The sequence below is a fragment of the Lepidochelys kempii genome, chromosome 1, assembly GCF_965140285.1.
Source record: "Lepidochelys kempii isolate rLepKem1 chromosome 1, rLepKem1.hap1, whole genome shotgun sequence".
NCBI classification, from domain to species: Eukaryota; Metazoa; Chordata; order Testudines; family Cheloniidae; genus Lepidochelys; species Lepidochelys kempii.
In genome coordinates, this window is record NC_136380.1 from 2,345,832 (window position 1) to 2,361,436 (window position 15,605).

General features: G+C 43.5%; 1 pseudogene; it reads left to right on the top strand.

Moving 5' to 3' along the window:
* The first annotated feature begins 13,960 nt into the window (after positions 1–13,960).
* LOC144930934 (olfactory receptor 52R1-like) lies at positions 13,961–15,012 on the top strand (annotated as a pseudogene).
* The last annotated feature ends 593 nt before the right edge of the window (positions 15,013–15,605 follow it).

Sequence of the window (15,605 nt, forward strand, 5' to 3'; positions counted from 1 at the left end):
CTGTGTTGACTCGCGGTGCAGGATGCTGCCACAGATGCTGAAATGAGAGTGGTGTGGGACACGGCAACCGGAGGGGGATTCCCAGAGAAGACACTTCCCTCTCAGAATTCGCAGGTACCCATCTCCTGCTGAGGAGTTCACCTGCTCAACAAACAGCATGCAACGCTGGCATCATAGGATAGAGTGTAAGTCTGGGGCCCTTTCTGCTCTTCACAGCCGTTAAACATCCCAGGGACCTTGCCAGAAGGTGTGAGTTTGCTCCAGTATCACTGGCCAAAATGTCATTCTTTTCTGTGCACCCCTGCCTGAGCCAGCTGATGGCCTCCAGCCCCCAGATGGCTGCATTTCAGTAGCACAGGGACCCTTCATGTTTAAAAGTGTTAGTATATGTACAAATCATATCACCTGCTCTTCTTGCATCTCAGGGTTCTGTCTGTTAATGGAGGTGGAGAGGCGGTAGAGGAGGAGGGTGTTACCTGGTTTGACCTGCTGGAAAGCATGGAGATACTAGGAATCCTAACTGAAACAATTCTCAAAATTATTCAACACGAGTAAGACATTTTCTCTCCTAGCTTTATTCAAGAAGTGGGCTAAACTGTTATCCCTGAAGCTTTTTTTTAAAAAAATCCCTATGCAGCTGGAAGTAGACACCCAGCGTGGCAAATTTCAGTCCAAACCATTAAAGTCTGGCAAACTTATAAGCAACTGAAAATCCGGTCTTCTAATTGCAGGTGTCAGACAGCCTTATCTAGTGGTGCTGCCACCTAGAATACCCAATCCATTTATGAATCCCATTCAGCTATGCACTTTGCTCCAATAATCATAGAATCATAGAACATAAAGATTGGAAGAGATCACAAGAGGTCATCTAGTCCAAACGCTGCTCAAAGCAGGACCAATCCCCAACTAAATCATCCCAGACAGGGCTTTGTCAAGCCGGGCTTTGTCAAGATAACCCATTCCAGTACTTCACCACCCTTCTAGTGAAACAGTGTTTCCTAATATCTAACCTAGGCCTCCCCCACTGCACCTTTGAGACTACTGCTCCTTGTTCTGTCATCTGCCACCACTGAGAACAGCCGAGCTCCATCCTCTTTGGAACCCCCCTTCAGGTAGTTGAAGGCTGCTATCAAATCCTCCCTCATTCTTCTCTTCTGTAGACTAAACAATCCCAGTTCCCTCACCCTCTCCGCATAAGTTATTATTCATTAGGAGGGTGGTGAAGCACTGGAGAACGTATCCAAAGCTTTGCTAAAGTCAAGGTATATCATGTGCACCGCTTTTGCAATATTTACAGACACAGTTATCTCATCAAAGAAGGCAACCAGGTTGGTAAGGCATCCAAATATTGCATCAGCCCTTTTTGCCACAGCATCGTGCTGGGATCTCATGATGTCCACAGTGACCCCAAAATCCTTTTCAGGGTCCCTGTGTTCCATAATGCAGTGCCCACGTCTTTGGGTTGGACCTGCATTCCCTGTTTTTAGAGGATAACTTTTCATTTGACTGTATTAAAACATATTGTAAGTATGGGCCCAGCTGTACAAACACTTCAGATAAATCGTTAATCCTACATTGGCCTCCTCCTTGTAACCACTCTGCCAATCTTTGGGTCATTGCAAATTTTATCTGCAATGATTTTCTTTTTTGCTCCCAGGTCATTGATTACAATATTGAATAGAATCTGGCCTAAAACTGATTTATGTAGAACCCCAGTGGATATATCTCCTTTTGCTGACAATGGCCCATTGACAACTGCTTTCTGAGATCTATCAGTTAACAAGTTTTTTGTCCATTTTACATGTACTTTATTGATATTTTACAGTGTTTATTTTTTATCAGACTGTTTTCCGCTACTAAACAAATATCTTCAGAAATCAAAGTCTATTGTATCTCCATGGTTCCCTTGATCAACCATATGTGTACTCACATTAAAGGATGAAATGGGGTTGATTTGACAAGACCGGTTTTCCATAAACGCCATTTTTGGCTAGTATTAATTATATTCCTAGGCTTTTTTTTCATATAATCTAGCTTTTCCATTGTTCCTTAATCTTGTCATTTACTTTAACTTTCCCTTTATTATTTTAATACTATACGTTTAACTCAGTACTCTCCTGTATTTTTTTTCTCATTCTGCTGCTGCCTGATTTGGTACTTCTGCTTCAAAATGAGATGTGTTTTTGATCTGTCAGTAAGTATTCTATCCTGCCTCTTCAGGAAGGACAGAGAGGGCAGAAAAGGTGGGGGAGTAGCACTGTATGTAAGGGAGCAGTATGACTGCTCAGAGCTCCGGTACGAAACTGCAGAAAAACCTGAGTGTCACTGGATTAAGTTTAGAAGTGTGAGCAACAAGAGTGATGTAGAGGTGGGAGTCTGCTATAGACCACCGGACCAGGGGGATGAGGTGGATGAGGCTTTCTTCCGGCAGCTCGCAGAAGCTACTAGATCGCACTCCCTGGTTCTCATGGGTAACGTTAATTTTCCTGATATCTGCTGGGAGAGCAATACAGCGGTGCATAGACAATCCAGGAAGTTTTTGGAAAGTGTAGGGGACAATTTCCTCGTGCAAGTGCTAGAGGAGCCAACTAGGGGGGGAGCTTTTCTTGACCTGCTGCTCACAAACCGGGAAGAATTGGTGGGGGAAGCAAAAGTGGACGGGAATCTGGGAGGCGGTGACCATGAGTTGGTTGAGTTCAGGATCCTGACACAGGGAAGAAAGGTTAACAGCAGGATACGGACTCTGGACTTCAGGAAAGCAGACTTCGACTCCCTCAGGGAACGGATGGCCAGGATCCCCTGGGTGACTAACATGAAGGGGAAAGGAGTCCAGGAGAGCTGGCTGTATTTCAAGGAATCCCTGTTGAGGTTACAGGGACAAACCATCCCAATATGTAGAAAGAATGGTAAACATGGCAGGCGACCAGCTTGGCTTAATGGTGAAATCCTAGCGGATCTTAAACATAAAAAAGAAGCTTACAACAAGTGGAAGGTTGGACATATGACCAGGGAAGAGTATAAAAATATTGCTCGGGTATGTAGGAATGAAATCAGGAGGGCCAAATCGCACCTGGAGCTGCAGCTAGCGAGAGATGTCAAGAGTAACAAGAAGGGTTTCTTCAGGTATGTTGGCAACAAGAAGAAAGCCAAGGAAAGTGTGGGCCCCTTACTGAATGAGGGAGGCAACCTAGTGACAGAGGATGTGGAAAAAGCTAATGTACTCAATGCTTTTTTTGCCTCTGTCTTCACTAACAAGGTCAGCTCCCAGACTGCTGCGCTCGGCATCACAAAATGGGGAAGAGATGGCCAGCCCTCTGTGGAGAAAGAGGTGGTTAGGGACTATTTAGAAAAGCTGGACGTGCACAAGTCCATGGGGCAGGATGAGTTGCATCCGAGAGTGCTGAAGGAATTGGCGGCTGTGATTGCAGAGCCATTGGCCATTATCTTTGAAAACTCGTGGCGAACGGGGGAAGTCGCGGATGACTGGAAAAAGGCTAATGTTGTGCCAATCTTTAAAAAAGGGAAGAAGGAGGATCCTGGGAACTACAGGCCAGTCAGCCTCACTTCGGTCCCCAGAAAAATCATGGAGCAGATCCTCAAAGAATCAATCCTGAAGCACTTACATGAGAGGAAAGTGATCAGGAACAGTCAGCATGGACTCACCAAGGGAAGGTCATGCCTGACTAATCTAATCGCCTTCTCTGATGAGATTACTGGTTCTGTGGATGAAGGGAAAGCAGTGGATGTATTGTTTCTTGACTTTAGCAAAGCTTTTGACACGGTCTCTCACAGTATTTTTGTCAGCAAGTTAAAGAAGTATGGGCTGGATGAATGTACTTGAACAGGAGGAATTTATTAAAGAAACAGTTACAAAGTACGGCCACATAGCTCTGTATTCAGACTTGTCTTTCTTGTTCACCAGGGACCAAACCCTGCCTAGAAGTGTACACAGTGATAGAGGCCCAAGAATGTTCTTCGAGGAATGAAATCAGTGCAAGGTGTGACTTGTAGGCCCTGATTAAGGCCTTTTAGAAGCAGCACATTAAACACAATAACAAATAATCTCCATTTAATGCATGGAGGGGCTGTGCCCAAGGTCACCCTATGAATCCATGGCAGAGCTGGGACTCGTCACTCCCAGTTTACTGGTCTCTGATGACACTATATCTCTAGTTAAAAGACTTGGGCCAAATCCTCAGGTGGTATAAGTGGGTGCAGTCCCAATGAGATCAGGGGAAGTCCTCTGAAATAGAGAAACCAATGGAGCAACAGCACCAGGTCTCTTTGCTCCTGCATGGACTGTACAAGCCAGGTCTGAGAGAGACTAAACCCTTCCTGCTGCCTCAGTTTCCTGATCTTTTAAAGGGGGATATCTGTTGGGAGTAGTGAGCAATAGTTCATGAAGAACTTGTCAGTGGTATCCAGGTGTCATCGTGCTTTAGTGGAACACAGCTGAGGATGACAAATTCATGACAAATTGCTGAGAAATAGAGCAGACTCACCCCCATTAGATTGTACCAAGCCAGTACAGGGTATACAGTACAGGAATACAGTATACTGTATACAATATACAGTATACAGGGTATACAGTACAGGGATACAGTACAGTATCAGGGTCTCTTCCAACCCTGATATTCTATGATTCTATGATTCTATGGCCAAAAGGGCTGATGTGATCCTTGGCTGCATAAACAGGGGAGTGGTAGCCATAAAAATTATTCCAGGCTGGACAAAATTCCAGATAGTGAAAACATTTTAAAGAGCTTCATGTATTTATCTGATCAAATAGATGTTAAGTGGAGATTTTCATGGGGAGAAAAGTGTGACAACGGTGCCCGTGGGAGCCAGCTGAGGCCACTCAATTAGGGTGAGCTGCAAACAGAACGGGGTGGACAAACCCCAAACGCTGGTGGATAATCCAATACTTAGATTTACCCAGCCAGCACAAAACAGCTTCTGTATTACCTCACTGGTTACTCAGAAGTCCAAACAACACAGTTCCCTTAAAATGATCCAGCCTCAGGCCTCCATCCAGACACACATGTCAAACATATGATGATAAATTTTGATAGCAGCCTTCAACTACCTGAAAGGGGGGTTCCAAAGAGGATGGAGCTCGGCTGTTCTCAGTGGTGGCAGATGACAGAAGAAAGAGCAATGGTCTCAAGTTGCAGTAGGGGAGGTCTAGGTTGGATCTTAGGAAACACTATTTCAGTAGAAGGGTGGTGAAGCACTGGAATGGGTTACCTAGGGAGGTGGTGGAATCTCCACCCTTAGAGGTTTTTAAGGCCCGGCTTGACAAAGCTTTGGCTGGGATGATTTAGTTGGTGTTGGCTATAGTCCAATGTCCATTTTCAGGGTGACTCCAGCCAAAGACTGGAGGTCTCAAATCTTATGGCTTAAGGTTTCCCCATCTTGAAACCCTAAGCAGATCTGAGATGAATAAGGATCATATCTCAGGGTTTCTATACATTTCCAGCAGCCTCTTGGCCTGAGAGAACAATAGGCTTAACTTTGTCTCCCAAACATCATGACAGTTATCATAGGGTAATTTATCCATTAAACAGTTCATCCTCCTGTCCCCACTGCACAGCCTGCTCTGAATCTTCAGAACATTGTGCCCGTAGAAGCATATCCTGACATCTGTCCAGGAAATCTTCAGTTTCTCTTATTGAACGCAGGGTTGATACTTGTTTCTCCAGATCTTGAACCTTCTCTTCCAATATGGAGACCAGCTTGCACTTTGAACAGACAAAGTCGCTTCTGTCCTGTGGAAGAAAGACAAACATGGCACATCCAGTGCAGGTCAAAACAGCTGAACGTTCCACGTCCATATTACCTTCCTTCTACGAGCATCCTCAGAAGTTGTAGTAACTACTCAGAGAAGCCGGAAAGATGGAAGCCTCAGTCAGCTGTCCCAAGGCAAACTCCCTCTGTTAGCCTCTATACTGTTTGCTGCTCAGCTGGTTCGCAGCTGACTGGCTTTTTATAACAGTCAGGCCCACTCAAGGCTCACCTGAAACAAAGCACTCCCAATTCACACTTTTCAAACAACCAATCAAGCATACGGTCAAACTGTCCCCACAACAGACACTCAGATACTCACCAACACAGGCTCCCTAATGCAGCCCTTAGCGTACCTCCTCCAGACAGATCCCAGGCAAACTCCCTCTGTAGCCTCTCTGCTGTTTGCCACTCAGCGGGTTTACAGCTGACTAAATTCCCTCCTCAATGTCACCCTCCTCTGTCATAAATATAAAGGGAAGGGTAAACACCTTTAAATCCCTCCTGGCCAGAGGCAAAACCCTTTCACCTGTAAATGGTTAAGAAGCTAAGATAACCTCGCTGACACCTGACCAAAATGACCAATGGGGGGGACAAGATACTTTCAAAGCTGGAGGGACAGGGGGAACAAGGGGTCTGTCTGTCTGTCTGTCTGTGTGATGCTTTTGCTGGGAACAGATCAGGAATGCTCTTCAGAACTCCTGTAAAAAGTTAGGTTTCAGAGTAACAGCCGTGTTAGTCTGTATTCGCAAAAAGAAAAGGAGTACTTGTGGCACCTTAGAGACTAACCAATTTATTTGAGCATAAGCTTTGAGCATAAGCTCACAAAAGCTTATGCTCAGATAAATTGGTTAGTCTCTAAGGTGCCACAGGTACTCCTTTTCTTTTTGTAAAAAGTTAGTAAGTAATCTAACTAAAAATGCGTTAGATTTCCTTTTGTTTAAATGGCTGATAAAATAAGTTGTGCTGAATGGAATGTATATTCCTGATTTTTGTGTCTTTTTGTAACTTAAGGTTTTTCCTAGAGGGATTCTCTATGTTTGAATCTCATTACCCTGTAAGGTATTTACCATCCTGATTTTACCGAGGTGATCCTTTTACTTTTTCTTTAATTAAAATTCTTCTTTTAAGAACCTGATTGCTTTTTTCATTGTTCTTAAGATCCAAAGTTTTGGATCTGTGTTCACCTCTGCAAATTGGTGAGGATTTTTATCAAGCCTTCCCCAGAAAACGGGATGTAGGGCTTGGAGGGATATTTTGGAGGGGAGATGTTTCCAAGTGGGAACTTCCCCTGTTCTTTGGATAACACTTTGGTGGTGGTAGCTTTTAACCTAAGCTGGTAAGAATAAGCTTAGGGGGTCTTTCATGCAGGTCCCCACATCTGTACCCTAGAGTTCAGAGTAGGGAAGGAACCTTGACAGACACAATTTCATTTGCACAGATCCATGAACAGCAAAACCATCTTGTCATAAATATAAAGGGAAGGGTAAACCCCTTTAAAATCCCTCCTGGCCAGAGGAAAAATCCTCTCACCTGTAAAGGGTTAAGAAGCTAAAGGTAACCTCACTGGCACCTGACCAAAATGACCAATGAGGAGACAAGATACTTTCAAAAGCTGGGAGGAGGGAGAGAAACAAAGGGTCTGGGGCTGTCTGTATGCTGCTTTTGCCAGGGATAGAACAGGAATGGAGTCTTAGAACTTTAGTAAGTAATCTAGCTAGGTATGTGTTAGATTATGATTTCTTTAAATAGCTGAGAAAAGAACTGTGCTGAATAGAATCACTATTCCTGTCTGTGTGTCTTTTTTGTAACTTAAGGTTTTGCCTAGAGGAGTTCTCTATGTTTTGAATCTAATTACCCTGTAAGGTATCTACCATCCTGATTTTACAGAGGGGATTTCTTTACTTCTATTAAAAGTCTTCTTGTAAGAAAACTGAATGTTTTTTCATTGTTCTAAGATCCAAGGGTTTGGGTCTGTGGTCAGCTATGCAAATTGGTGAGGATTTTTACCAAACCATCCCCAGGAAGTGGGGTGCAAGGGTTGGGAGGATTTTGGGGGGAAAGACATGTCCAAACTACGTTTCCCAGTAAACCCAGTTAAAGTTTGGTGTTGGCAGTGGAAATTCCAAGGGCAAAGGATAAAACTAATTTGTACCTTGGGGAAGTTTTAACCTAAGCTGCTGAAAGTAAGTTTAGGAGGTTTTCATGCAGGTCCCCACATCTGTACCCTAGAATTCAGAGTGGGGAAGGAACCTTGACTCCTCCCTTTGTCTCTTGTCTGCGCCAGGGTATTCAACTTCAGTGAACCCTTCTCTCCTGCAATGGCAATGGTCAGACAGAGGGGACGTGGCCACCTGCCTCCCTGACAGGGAGATATTACCTATGCTCTTTCTTTATGCTGTTGTTGTTAGTCCATAAAACACCAAGGATGGAATGCAAGGCTGAGTTCATACACCAACCCCATGAAAAGTTTCCATGCCCCAGAGAAATCCTGATACCTGCTATTGGAACAATGTGCTGGAGATTTGAATAGGAAAGGGACTGTCTGACTGTTACTGATGATGATAGTTACTGATGAGAATTATTGATTTCTGATCCCTTAGTGACAGACCTATGTGCCTGCAGAAAATGCTCATGTCTCCCTTCAGTCACCTTTCTCCAGGTCTGTCTGTCTACTGTCGAGCCAGCCATCCTGGGCATTTACAGGGCATAGCGATCTACTCATTATCCTGAGTTTTCTTCCTAATCAATGATAATTTTAAAATATAAACAAATAAACGTTTATATTCCTCTCTCACTCAACACAGAGCCTGAATGTTCTCATCTCCCTTTGGGAAGGTCCCTTAATTACTGTTTACTCCTAAACGTGGATAAAGAGCACAGAAGCATAGAAATGGAAACAGAGACATTGGCTAGAGTGTCTCCAGTCTCCAGCCTGTTTACATCCAGATGACACTTCTCCCCAAGAGGCTGAGTTCAGCCCAGTGGGATTGCAAAGAGCTATATTATAAACAGTTCTTACCACAGTGTTGGCTCTCGGCATGGGATGCTGCTGCAGATGCTGGTGTGAGAGAGGTGTGGGACACGGCTACCTTAAAGTGATACCAGGGATGATGCTTCTGTCTCAGAAATCACAGGTACCCATCCCTTGCTGAGGAGCTCAGCTACTGAACAAACCTAGTGCAACAAGGGTATGATGGGATAGAGAGTAAGTCTATTGTCTCTTTCGCACTGTACAGCCATTAAATATCCCAGGGCCCTGGCCAGTGTGGTGGATCCAAATGTTATTCTTTTTTGTACACCCCCACTTCCCCCAGCTGATTGCTCCCAGCCCTGAGGTGGCTGCATTTCAATGGCACAGGGGATCTTTCAGGATGAAACGTGTTAGAAGATGTACAATACAAGGCCAAATTCTTAGGCCATGGCCCATACTTTGCTCAGGTTCTGCTTAGGCAAAACTCCCCTTGGAGTAAGTTACATAAAGACCTCAAGAGCCAGGTGTGTGTTAATGCACAGAGACTGTAATTTCCTCCTCTGCCATTTCAGGGCTCCGGTTGTTTACATAAGAACATAAGAATGGCCATACTGGGTCAAACGACAGGCCCATATCGCCCAGTATCCTGTCTTCTTTCAGTGGCCAGGGCGAGGTGCCCCAGAGGGAATGAACAGAACAGGGAATCACCAAGTGATCCATTCCCTGTCTCTTGTTCCCAGCTTCTGGCAAACAGATGCTAGGGGCACCATCCCTGCCCATCCTGGCTAATAGCCATTGATGGACCTATCCTCCGTGTATTTATCTAGTTCTTTTTGGAACTCTGTTATAGTCTTGGCCTTCACAACATCCTCTGGGAAGGAGTTCCCCACGTTGACTGTGCATTGTTTGAAGAAATACTTCCTTTTATTTGTTTTAAACCTGCTGCCTATTCATTTCATTTGGTGACCCCTAGTTCTTGTGTTATGAGAAGGAGTAAACAACACTTCCTTATCTACTTTCTCTACACCAGTCATGATTTTATAGACCTCAATTATATCTCCCCTTACTCATCTCTTTTCCAATCTGAAAATCCCAGTTTTATTAATCTTTTGCTCATACAGAAGCCGTTCCATACCCCTAATCATTTTTATTGCCCTTTTCTGAACCTTTTCCAATTCCAATATATCTCTGCACACAGCATTGAAGGGGTGGGTGTACCATGGATTTATATATAGGCAAAATGATATTTTCTGTCTTATTATCTATCCCTTTCTTAATTAATCCCAGCATTCTGTTCACTTTTTTGGCTGCCGCTGCACATTGAGTGGATCTTTTCAGAGAACTATCCACAATGACTCCAATATCTCTTTCCTGAGTGGTAACAGCTAATTTAGACACCATCATTTTAATTGTATAGTTGGGAATATGCTTTCCAATGTGCATTATATTGCATTTATCAACATTAAATTTCATCTGCCATTTGGTTGCCCAGTCACTCAGTTTTGAGAGATTGGCTCCTTGCCCCTCCCACATACCCCACTTCCCTCCCAGCACAACCCAGGTGTCCTCATTCCCTGTCCGTCCCATAGACCCCATTTCCCTCCCAGCAGAACCCAGGCATCCTGGCATGCTCTCACAGTGGGTAAAATCCTTCCACTGCTCCAACTCACCAACCCTCTGTTTATGCATCTATGATAAATGAAGGGGGGTAGTTTCCTTTTATGAACACTGAGCCAGCCAATTAGCTATAAAGTCCCTCTTGGTGGCTGTTCTCTGCTTGCTTTACATGTAAAGGGTTAACAAAGTTCCCCTGGTAAAGGAAAAGGAGCTGGCACCTGACCAAAAGAGAGAATAGGAGGGCTAGAACTTTTTTTTAAATGGGGGGGGTGTTAGAGCGCTTATTCCTTCACCCACTCACTTCCCTGGTCCTTCTCACATGAACAGAGAGCAACAATACCCGAAGTCCAAACATGCAAACATTTCAATATTTATTGGGGTGAACTTCCAGCAAGCATGATTCCAGGTTCCTTCCTTAGTGTCCCCATTCCCAGCTCTGACACCACAGAGCCTTACCTGTGGCCCTGTTCCCATTCCTACCCTTAGCAAAACATGATTCCAATTTCCCCAGCCCCATTCCCTGTTCCCATCCCCCCACCCCCTTCCTAATTGACTGCAGACTATACAGTAAAACTTGAGTTCTGCTTAGCTATACCATAACCTATCATTTGACTGAAATTTCACTAACCAATCCTGACATATTGTAACATGATTAGCTAACCAATTATACCCCACCACCTTAATTAGTTTACACCCAGCAAAATTAATTTTACAGCAGACAGAAACAATCACAGAACAAGACAGAGACCATGCAAATAAAGAATAGCAAAGTGGGAACTCTAATGAGAAAACAATACAGAAGTGAGGATTTCAGAACTACATCTATAAAGACATAAGGGTTTTCCAGCTGTGACTACTGATAAGTGAGTTCTTAACTAACAGAAAACTATCAAACTAAACTTCCTTTTACATCCTCTAGGCTCTTCCCTTTCTCTGGAGGTGATAGATCAGATAGACCTTTCTAACAGCCCCAGATTGCCTTATTTCACTATGACTAGTTTGCAATGTGAGGAGGTGACCATATACTTCCCAGCTTATGGCTGCCTCTGCTGCTTAGCCAAAGACCTTAGCCTAAGAACAGGGCCTCAGACTGTCATAGTAAGAGAAGGCCCTTACACCAGCAGACAGTGATTTTGATTCTTTTTTTCTTTTGATTCTTTTCTTTCTATAACTAGCTAAGTGATAAGCATATACCTAAATTCTTAAAGTCTAGGCCTTTGCAGACAGGCCTGAATATCTATATCCTAGTGGAGGGAACTTCCCGTTGTTTGTGTGTTGTTTTTCTCCGGGAAAAAGGGGAACAGATGCCAGCAGGAATGCTGTGTAAGGCTTGAACCAGATATAAAAATTTACCTTCCATACCTATAAGAAATTATTGGACAGGGCATGTTTAAATAGCTGTGATTAGGTTTATTTATTTATTTTATTTTAGCTTGTGGATCACCTCTGTGCTAACCCCAGATGCTTTTCTTTGCTTGAAACCTTCAAGCTGAACACCCAAGAAAGCTATTTTGGGTGCTTAATTTTTGTAATAGTTTCTTTTAAAATCTAGCAAAACCCGAAGTTCCAGATGCATTTTTTTCCTTTTTGGTTTTTAATAAAATTTCCCTTTTTTAAGAACAGGATTGGATAGTTGGTGTCCTGAGAGGTTTGTGCATGTTGTTTGATTAAACAGCCCCTTTCACTGACAATGGCCCATTGACATCTGCTTTGTGAGATCTGTCAGTTAGCCAGCTTTTAGACCATTTAACGTGAGCTCCACTGGTATTGTAGACTGTTTTCCCCTACAAAATCAAATGCCTCGGTGAAATCAAAGTCTATTTCATCTGCATGTCTCCCTTGATCAGCCAAATGTGACTGCTCATTAAGGGATGAAATCAGATTTATTTGTCAAGACCAGTTTTCCATACACTATGTTGTTGATTGGCATTAATTATATTCCAACCTTTTTTTGAACTAATCGGATTATCAGATTTTCCATTATTTCCTTACTTTATCCAAGCTTTTTTTTTTTAACATAACTTAATTTTTTATTATTTACATTTAACAGAGGACTTTCTTTCTTTCTTTCTTTCTTTCTTTCTTTCTTTCTTTCTTTCTTTCTTTCTTTCTTTCTTTCTTTCTTTCTTTCTTTCTTTCTTTCTTTCTTTCTTTCTTTCTTTCTTTCTTTCTTTCTGCTGCCTTTGCTGCCTGACTGCAGAGTTCTGGTTCAGAATGAGATATGTGATTGATAGGTCAGTTCATAAATCTGGTGTTCGACAGTTGATGCTAATGGACTGGAAAGTATTTCATCTCCTATTGTGAGGTTCTTTCCAAATGCAGAACAAATCTATTTCTTGAACACATCTCCCTTTTCTCCAACATAAAAAAGTTTCCTTCCTCTCTCTCGGAATTGGCCTAAACTTTTTCTAGGATTAATATTCTCCTGCAGGAATATTCCTAAACATTTTCTGGGATTTCTTTCATTCATAATATAGTTAATAACCTCCTTTTTCTGATCCTTAGCTCCACCAATCATTGATATTTCCGTGATATTTTTAACATCCCTGATTAATTTACATAACCTCCAATTAGTATTATTTCTTCTCTATTTTCCCTTTTCCCACGTGTTATATATTAATCCCCCCAGCCCAATTTCTGCTGTCTATGTAATAAACTCTTAAAGAGCTCCCAATTTTCATTCATATTTTCCTGTCTAAACTTGTCCTCCCAATCAATTCTGCTGATAATTTGCCTTGGCTTCCTGGAATTAGCCCTTTTGAAGCACAAAGTGTTGATAGATAGTACCAGAATGGAACTTTCTCTCTTTGTCCATTTCAGTGTAATAATATCAATTCTTTATTATCCTCTCCTCTATCATATCTCCCTTCTTTGGCTCTTCTCTAAAGTAAACAGTTCTCGACTTTTCAGTCTGTCCACAAAGGACCCCTTTTATATCAGCTATATCCTTTATGGACACTGAGTGACAAAAACTGAGGGCGTGTCCAGAGCAGGTTATTCTCCATCCCATTCCTTATGTATCCCAAGATTGTCTTTGTTTTGGCCACTGTTGCAAATGAGGAGGTGTGTCCATGGAATGGCTCTAACTGACACTGTGGTCTTTTCCCTGAGGTCTATTCTAGTTGGGAAGCGTCCCCGGGGACATGCCTTAACAAAGGTTTGCTTTTTGTCTACACTCAGATTTTGAGCCACCGGGTGAATGTGGAACTCCCTACAGCATGCACTTTCTAGCCTGGCTTTCATTGCATTAAGGAACAATAATGGATAACCGATAGCCACACTCATTTAATTCCTGCTGGTGCCTATTAACGTTTCCCACATCACAACACATTATTGACTCATGGAGCAACATAAAATATGGAATTGGCATAAGTAGGGTCATTTGTTCATAATTCATATCTCTAAATAATGAAAATGTCATTTTTCAGTGTGGGAAGAGCAACCAATCTGCTTCCCCCATGAGAACAGCCTCCAGTAGGGCACGTAGTATCTCATGTTATCATTGTCTCTCCATCCAGGCATTTGTACTGTGACCATCACTCTAGATCCTGGGCACATACAGGAATTCACTGAAATATATGGTACATGCAGGAGACACCGTTGTGCCTCAGTGTTCGGCACTTCCTCCCTACTTCATGTCAGATTCCAACACAACCGACTTCACCAACCCCTCCACCTTCATCCTGATGGGCATCCCTGGCCTGGAGGCAGCCCATGTCTGGATCTCCATCCCCTTCTGTGCCATGTATGTAATAGCCATCCTGGGGAACTTCACCATCCTGTTCATTGTGAAGACGGAGCCGAGCCTCCATGAGCCCATGTACTATTTCCTCTGCATGCTGGCTGTCAGCGACCTGGTCCTGTCCACGTCCATCCTGCCCAAAATGCTGAGCATCTTCTGGTTCAATTCCAGGGAGATCGATTTCAGTGCCTGCCTCATTCAGCTGTACTTCCTTCACTGCTTCTCAGTGATGGAGTCTGGGATCTTCGTGGCCATGGCTCTGGATCGCTACGTGGCCATCTGCCACCCCCTGAGACATTCCACCATCCTGACAAACCCCGTGGTGACCAAGATTGCCCTGATCGTCGTTCTGCGCAGTGACATATTCATACTGCCCTATCCCTTCCTGTTGAGGCAGTGGCCATATTGCAGAACCAACATCATCCCCCAGCCGTACTGCGCCCACATGGCCGTGGCGAAGCTGGCCTGCGCCAACACCCACGTCAGTAGTTATTACGGCCTCTTTGTGCAATTCTGTGTGATGGGTCTGGATGTGATTTTTATTGTCATATCCTATACCCTGGTCCTCAGGGCCATCTTCAGCCTGCCCACAAAGGATGCCCGTCTCAAGACTTTTGGGACCTCCATCTCCCACCTCTGTGCCACCTTAGTCTTTTACATCCCAGGTCTCTTCTTCTCTCTCACTTACCGGTTTTACAAGCATGTGCCCCTGCATTTCCATGTTCTCATTGCCAACGTGTACCTCTTGATGCCCCCCATGCTAAACCCCATCATCTATGGGGTGAGGACCAAACAGATCCGGGACAGGCTGCTCCGGCTCTTTACTCATAACAGGACCAGTCAGGGTTCCCTCCACACTCTGAACTCTAGGGTACAGATGTGGGGACATGCATGAAAGACCCCCTAAGCTTATTTCTACCAGCTTAGGTTATAAACTCCCCAAGGCACAAATTCTCCCTTGTGCCTTGGAATTGGTAACACTGCCACCACCAAGTGATTAGACAAAACTCAGGGAAAGGACCACTTGGAGTCCCTACTCCTCCCTAATATCCCCCCAAGCCCTACACCCCCTTTCCTGGGGAGGTTTGAGAATAAACAAGATGAGCACAGACCAACCTTGGGTTTTTTAGGACACTAAAAAAACCCAATCAGATTCTTAAAGAAAACAGAACTTTATTAAAAAGAAAAGTAAAAGAAACACCTATGTAAAATTAGAATGCAGGATAATGTAACAGGGCAATCAGATTTAAAAAACAGAGGATTTTCCTCTCAGCCAAACTTTAAAGTTACAAAAAGAAAAAACAGGAATACACCTTCCTCTCAGAAAAGAGAAAATCACAAACCAAAACAAAGATAAGCTAACACATTCCCTTGCTAGTACTTACTAATTCTAATGGAGTTGGATTGCTTGCTTTCTTGATCTGCCTCCGGCAAGCACACAGAACACACAGACAAAGCCATTCTAGCATGTCCTGGATCTCCTGTTCT